We start from the raw sequence: 8,171 nt of genomic DNA on the forward strand, positions 1-8,171 counted from the left end.
AACAGTGCCCTCTTCTGGAAAACAAGGGCATTGCTCTTGTACAAATGTAAAAAAGGATTGAATACTAGCTTTTTAAACTTTAATTCTTCTTTTATTTAAGAATTGTAAGATTACTCCTATAAAGAGTTGTCATTCTTTTGACTCGTTGTTACCGTTGTCAGTGATTTCTGTTGTCAGTGATTTCTGTCTTTTTTACTTCTGTCTATGTGAAAAGATTCCACTACCCACTCTTCTTCACCCTACCTATCTTATGCAGCGGGGTCTGCAGCACCCTGGGTGGGGTACAAGCTGTCCCGAAAAACTGAACAATGGGGAGACTTACCCTCGGGTCCCTGTTCGGGTGCCACTTGCTGGGGTCCAGCCTTAGCAGGATCGAGAGATACCCTCAGGATGAATGGCATCGGGAAGAGAGATGAAATTAAAAGGAGAGAGAGAGAGAGAGAGAGAGAGAGAGAGAGAGAGAGAGAGAGAGAGAATGACACAGGCAGACCATGCTCTGATGAAGCCGGGTCTGCTGCTTTATTTTCAAAAGGAGCTTTTATACCCTGAGTTACACATTTCCAAAAGTGAAAGATACAGAGTCATGCAGAGTCAGCTCAACACTACATCAGTTTGACCTTCATCGGGACCAGGATGTTTTTTGCATACCTTTCCATTTACAAGGGTCTTTCTGTTATGCACATTATCTTCTGGCCCGGAGGCCTATTGACATTTTATGACCTTTTTTGGATAAAGGTTGGTCAACCAGAAAACTTGTTTTCCCTTAAAGTGTTTCTTCTTTATTTTTTTAATCTGTGTCTCCCTCAGAAAGTATTAAATAAAGTTACATTCTTATGGAGCAAAGGTGCAGTGGGTTACAACAAAGAAAGAACTTATTAACTCAAGGGTCTTATGTTGCTAATGCCAAGGCTGCTGCTTGGTTTTTTTTTTTTTTTTTTTTTCATACCAACTATATTAACTAATACACTCCCAGGCGCACATTGGGTAAGGGACAAAGAAACTCGGTAGCAAACATTGGCTCAACAATGCAGTATAATTCTAATAAAGCTTTTTCTTTTTTTAATCGCTCAAAGGTTATGCTTGGGGTGTTGTGAACAATCATGTGCGTTAGTTGCAAGAGTGTGGATAAACCTGCCAAGCAAGCTAAAATAGTAACAGAGGGGTTAAAGTTAAAATGCTCCTTTCAAGCCCAGGAGACTTATTAACTAGAGCCCTAAGTTGATTTTCTTCAGGGAAAGGTGGTCGAGGATAGCCCCCTGTTAATGTCAGAAGAGTTGGTGAAAGGCATAATATAATAAACAGTAGACAGGCAGATTTTGGTTTTGGGGTAGATGCTCGAGCAGGTCCAGGGAATCCCTCGAGTCCTGATCTGCCTTTGCCTGTCAGGTCTTCTCTGCATGACCTTTGTCATGGGTGGGATCTCCCGTGGTGGCCCCCGACAATATAACCCTTCAGTTTCGGTTATTTCTATTTTTTAATTGGAGGAAAATTGCTTTACAATGTTGTGTTGGTTTTTGCCATACAGCAATGCAGATAGGCAGGTACATATAATTATACTTATAGCTCTTCCCTCTTGAGTCTCTCACCCTTCAACACATCCTACCCCCTTGGCAGTGGGAACCTTCTACAGGTAATTTCAGAGTGCCAAGCTGTGCTCCCCATGTAGTACAGTAGCTTCTCATCAACTATCTGTTTTCCATATGGTGGTGAATACATGTCAGTAATGCTTTTTCCATTTGTGCCAATCTTTCCTTCCCTCACTGTGTCCACAAGGCTCTGCATCTCCATTCCATCCCTGCAAATAGATTTATCAATATCACCTTTCTGGTTTCCATATATATGCATTAATATGTAATAATTTTTTTTCTTTTTCTGATTTACTTCACTCTGTGTAACAGACTCTAGGTTCACCCACCTCACTAGAATGGACAAAAATTCGTTCTTTTTTATGTTTGAGTAATGTCCCATGGTATATATGTACCACGACTTTTTTTCATCATCTGTTGATGGACATCTAGGTTGCTGCTATGTCCTAGGTATTGCAAATAGTGTTGCAATGAACTTTGGGGGTACAAATGTCTTTTTCAGTCATGGTTTTCTCAGGGTATATGCTCAGTAGTGGAATTGTTGGGTCATATGGTAGTTTTACTCATAGTTTTATAGGAATCCCCATGCTGCTCTCCATACTGGCTGTATCAGTTTGCATTCCCACCAACAGTTCAAGAGGGCTCCCTTTTCTCCATATCCTCTCCAGCATTTATTTTTTGAAGATTTTTTTGTGAAGGCCATTCTTATAAGTGTGAGGTGATACTTCATTATAGTTTTGATTTGCATTTCTCTAATAATGAGTGATATTGAGCATCTTTTCATGTATTTATTATCCACCTGTATGTCTTCTTCAAAGAAGTGTCTGTTTAAGTCTTCTGCCCATTTTTTGATTGGTCTTTGTTTTTCTAATATTGAGCTGCAAGAACTGCTTATATACTTTAGAGATTAAATCCTTTGCCAGTTGCTTCATTTGCAATTATTATCTCCCATTCTAAGGGTTGTCTTTTAATCATTTATTGTTTCCTTTGCTGTGAAAAAGCTTTTAAGTTTAATTAGGTATCATTTATTTATTTTTCTTTTCATTTCCATTCCTCTAGGAGGTGGGTCAAAGAGAATCTTTCTGTGATTTATGTCAAAGAATGTACTGCCTATATTTTGCTATAGAAATTTATATTTCTGGCCTTCCATTTAAGTCTTTAATCCATTTTGAGTTTATTTTTGTGTATGGTGTTAGAAAGTGTTCTAATTTCATTCTTTTACATATAGCTATCCAGTTTTCCCATCAATGATTGAAGAGTTATCTTTTCTCCATTGTGTATTCTTGCCTCCTTTGTCAAAGATAAGGTGCCCATAGGTGCATGTGTTTATCTCTTGGCTTTCTAGCCTATTCCATTGATCTATATTTCCATTTTTGTGCCAGTATGATGCATCTTGATGACTACAGCTTTGTAGAATCGTCTGAAGTTAGGAACATTGATTTCTCCAGTGCCATTCTTCTTTCTCAAGATTGCTTTGGCTATTTGGGGTCTTTTGTGCTTCTTTTTGTGAAAATTTTTTTCTAGTTCTGTGAAAAATACTGCTAGTATTTTGAAAGGAATTGCATTAAATCTGTACTTTGGATAGTATAGTTATTTTCACAATATTGATTCTTCCAATCCAAGAACAGGTATATCTCTCCATCTTTTTGTGTTGTCTTTGACTTCTTTCATTAGTGATTTACAGTTTTCTGCATATAGTCTCTTTAGATAGATTTATTATTAGATATTTTATTTTTTTGCTGCAGTGGTGAATAGGATTGCTTCCATAATTTCTCTGTCTGATTTTCAATTGTTAGTGTATAGGAATGTAAAGGATTTCTGAATATTAATTTTATATCCTTCCACTTTGCTAAATTCACTGATTAGATTTAAGTAATTTTCTGATAGCATCTTCAGGATTTTCTATGTATGTTATTATGTCATCTGCAAACAGTGAGAGTTTTACTTTTTTTTCAATCTGTATTCTTTTCTTTTTCTTTCCCGATTTGCTGTGGCTAGAACTTTCAAAACTATGTTGAATAATTGTGATGAGAGTGGGCACCCTTGTCTTGTTCCTGATCTTAGGAAATGTTTTCAGCTTTTGACCACTGGGAATAATGTTTGCTGTGGGTTTTTGGTATATGGTCTGTATTATGCTTCCCTTGTGGCTCAACTGGTAAAGAAACCACCTACAATGTGGAAGACCTGGATTCAAATCCTGGGTTGGGAAGATCCCCTGGAGAAGGGAAAGTCTATCCACTCCAGTATTTTGGCCTGGAAAATTCCATGGAGTTGTCCATGGGGTCACAAGGAGTCAGACACAACTGACCAACTTTCACTTTCACTTTTATTATGTTGAAGTATGTTCCTTCTATGCTTACTTTCTGGAGAGTTTTTTTTTTTCCTTTTATAATAAATGGATATTAATTTTTGTCAAAACCTTTCTCTGCATCTATTGAGAAGACTGTATGGTTTTTATCTTTCAACTTGTTAGTATGGTTTTTTCACAGTGATTGATTTGCATATATCATAGAATCCTTGCATCCCAGGGATAAAGCCCACTTGATCATGGATTCTGTTTGCTAGAATTTTGTTGAAGATTTTTGCATCTATGTTCATCAGTGACATTGGCCTGTCATTTTGTTTTTGTTTTTTTTTTTTTGTGATATCTTTGTCTGATTTCTATGTCAGGGTGATGTTGGCCTCATATAATAAGTTTGGAAGTGTTCCTTCTTCTGCAATTTTCTGGAAGAGTTTGAAAAAGATAGGTATTAGCTCTTTTGCTACAATTCACCTGTGAAGCCATCTGGCTGTGGGCTTTTGTTTGTTGGAAGGTTTTTGATCACAGGTTTGATGTCCATGCTTGTGATTGGTCATTCAAAATTTCAATTTCTTTCTCATTCAGTTTTAAAAGGTTATACTTTCCAAAGAATTTTTCCAATTCTTCCAGGTCATCTATTTTATTGGCATAGTTGCTCTTAGTAGTCTCTTACGCTGCTGCTGCTAAGTTGCTTCAGCCATGTCCGACTCTGTGCAACCCCATAGACGGCAGCCCACCAGGTCCCCCTTCCCTGCCAGGCAAGAACACTGGAGTGGATTGCTATATCCTTCTCCAATGAATGAACATGTAAAGTGGAGGGGGGTGGAGATGGAGATGGTGATGGATACACCAGTGCCCTGAAGAACAGCCCCCGCCTCCACCAGTGCCCCATGGTTCCCGGACACTGACTAGCCATGACAAAACTGCTTAGTGGTATCCCCAGAAATATTGATTTGAGGTTGGATAATATTGAAAAGCTCCTGACCACTCTTTCATTACCAAAACCTTGCAGCTGAGGCCCACCCATGAGTCCCCCTCAGTAAATCCATCAGATGTCTCTCAGAAAGCCATAAAAGACCCTTTCTAGTTGATTTTGACCACATATTTGCCTGCACTTTATGGAATATGAAACTATCAAACCAAATCAACGTTGCTGCTGATTCAAGAGTCTTAGAGGCAGAAAACTAAACATTGGACCATTTGTGAGTGTATGAAGAATTCTAATAGGACATCAATTGTTTTTTTTTTTTTAAACAAAACACTTTTTTTTTTTTTTTTTTAGGGTATTCAGAACCCTATGGAAGTTGTGTGCAGTCTTCAGACTCAACACCTGTCTTCACTTCCCCTGGGGAAAGCCCAGGTACATGGTAGGCACTTTCCTTCCAGTCTGAATATGAGTGTCCAGACTTCCCCAGCAGAGAAGGGCCTGGATCCAGGGCTGCTGTGCCAGGAAAGTTACACCTACAGTGGGACTGACGAAGCTGTCTTAGAGTGTGATGAGTGTTGCAGCCTGCAGTGTTTCCATTGTGAGGAGCAACTCCATTGGCAGGAGCACCTGAGAAACCATGAGCGGATCAGACTCAAAGCTGGCCATGTCCCTTACTGTGACCCCTGAAAGGGCCCCAGTGGGCACTCTCCAGGTGTGAAGCAGAGGGCAGTGGTGAGGTGCCAGACCTGTAAAATCAGCTTGTGCCTGGAGTGCCAGAAGAGGACTCATTCTGGGGGTAACAAAAGGAGGCACCCCGTTACTGTGTACCATGTCTCTAAGGTCCAGGAGTTGCTGGAAGAAGAAGGGACGGATGAGGAGACCAAGAGGAAGAAGATGACTGAGAAGGTTGTGAGTTTCCTCCTAGTAGATGAAAATGAAGAAATTCAGGTAATGAATGAAGAGGACTTCATTAGGAAATTGGACTGTAAACCTGATCAGCATCTAAAAGTGGTTTCCATTTTTGGAAATACTGGGGATGGGAAGTCTCATACCCTCAACCACACTTTCTTCTATGGCCGAGAAGTTTTCAAAACCTCCCCTACCCAGGAGTCCTGCACTGTGGGAGTGTGGGCAGCATATGACCCAGTCCACAGAGTAGCCATGATAGACATGGAAGGGCTCTTGGGAGCTACAGTGAATCTAAGCCAGAGAATACGGCTGCTGCTTAAGGTCCTGGCCATCTCAGACCTAGTCATCTATCGAACTCATGCAGACCAACTGCACAATGACCTCTTCAAGTTCCTTGGAGATGCCTCAGAAGCTTATTTGAAACATTTCACTAAGGAGCTCAAGGCTACCACTGCCCACTGTGGCCTGGACGTCCCCTTGTCCACCTTGGGCCCTGCTGTTATTATGTTCCATGAGACTGTGCACACCCAGCTGCTGGGCTCTGATCACCCCTCTGAGGTGCCAGAGAAGCTCATCCAGGACCTGTTCTGGAAGCTGGGCCGCTTCCCAGAAGCCTTTAGTTCCATTCACTACAAGGGGACGAGGACCCACAACCCTCCCACTTTCTGGGCTTCAGCATGCTCTGGAGAAGCAACTGGAGAACAATACCACCCATCCTCCCTGGCACCCGGGCGTCATCTTCAAAGCCCTGAAGGCTCTGAGTGACCACTTCAGTGGTGAGATCCCCAATGACCAGATGGCGCACAGCTCCTTTTTTCCAGACGAGTACTTCACCTGCTCCTCCCTGTCTCAGCCGTGGGGCTGGATTTAAGAACAGCATGAATCACAGGAAAGAAGAGGTACCTCATGAAGCCAAGATCTGCTGCAGATATTCCCACCAGTATGACAACCAGGTTTTCACCTGAAAGGCCTGCTACGAGAGAGGCAATGAAGTCAGCGTGGTACCCAAGATGGCTGCTTCCACTGACTCCCCCTGGATGGGTCTTGCAAAATATGCCTGGTCTGGGTAGGTGACTGAATGTCCCAACTGTGGCGTGGTCTATTGTAGCTAGCAGTACTGGTTTGGGAACCAAGATCCTGTGGCTACGGTGGAGCGGACAGAGATTGTGCACGTGTGGCCTGGAACCGAAGGATTTCTGAGGACAACAACAAAGCTGCCCAGCGCCTCTTGGACAGGATGAACTTCATGGCTCAGTTGGTGTCTGAGCTTAGCCCTGGGCCCACCAAGGCTGTGACGTCCTGGCTGACAGACCAGATTGCCCCTGCTTACTGGAGGCCCAACTCCCAGATCCTGAGCTGCAACAAATGTACTACATCCTTTAAAGATAACGACACCAAGCATCACTGCCGGGCCTGTGGGGAGGGCTTCTGTGAGGGCTGTTTGTCCAAGACCCAGCCGGTGCCCAAGCGGGGCTGGGACCCTGCGCCCGTGCGGGTGTGTGACAACTGCTATGAAGCCAGGAATTCCCAGTTAGATGTTACTGAGGCACAGGGGGATGACAAAGGTGGGACGCTGATCACTTGGAAGGTGGGTGAGGCCGTGCAGAACACTTTAGGAGCCTTGGTGACAGCCACTGACATACCACTAGGTCTGGTGAAGGATGCGGCCAAGCAGGTGTACTGGGTCCTGGACCATAAAATCCTGCACTGCCACAGCTACTGGAAGGAGTTCAGCAACAAGCTCTTGAAGCACCACTGCCGGGCCTGCGGACAGGGCTTCTACGACGAGTATTCCTACAACCACTGGGCTGTCCCCTCGCGAGGCTGGGACCATCCTGTCAGAGTCTGCTTTAACTGCAATAAAAAGCCCAGTGACCTTTAACCGCCCCCCCTCCCCCAAAAAAAGGAAAGTGTAAAGTGAAAGAGAAGTCGCTCAGTGGTGTCCGACTTTTTGCGACCCCATGGACTGAAGCCTACCAGGCTCCTCTGCCCATGGGATTTTCCAAGCAACAGTACTGGAGTGGGTTGCCATTGCCCTCTTCAAGTCTCTTATGATCCTCTGTTGTCATTTCTCTTTTTCCTTTTCGAATTTTATTGATTTGAGTCTTCTCAGTTTTTTTCTGGATGAGTCTGGCTAATGGTTTGTCAAATTTGTTTATTTTCTCAAAGAACAAGCTCTTAGTTTTATTGATCTTTGCTATTGTCTTCATCTTATTTACTTCTGCTCTGATCTTTAGGATTTCTTTCCTTCTAGTAATTTTGGAGTTTTTGGTTCTTCTTTTTCTAGTTGCTTTAGGTGTAAAGTTAGGTTATTTGATATTTCTCTTATTTCTTGAGGTAGGCTTGTATTGCTATAAACTTCCCTCTTACCACTACTTTTATTGCATCCCATAGGTTTTTTAGTTGTGTTTTCATTGTCATTTGTTTATAGGTATTTTGTTATTTCTTC

The 8,171-nt window shown here is 42.4% G+C and overlaps 1 pseudogene; it reads left to right on the forward strand.

The window, feature by feature from the left end:
- Window positions 1-5,272: 5,272 nt before the first annotated feature.
- LOC147354915 (zinc finger FYVE domain-containing protein 1 pseudogene) lies at window positions 5,273-7,604 on the forward strand (annotated as a pseudogene).
- Window positions 7,605-8,171: the final 567 nt, after the last annotated feature.

This window comes from Bos grunniens, chromosome 17 (genome assembly GCF_055505025.1).
Source record: "Bos grunniens cultivar Pamir isolate PY7600 chromosome 17, Bosgru_T2T1.0, whole genome shotgun sequence".
Classification (NCBI taxonomy): Eukaryota; Metazoa; Chordata; class Mammalia; order Artiodactyla; family Bovidae; genus Bos; species Bos grunniens.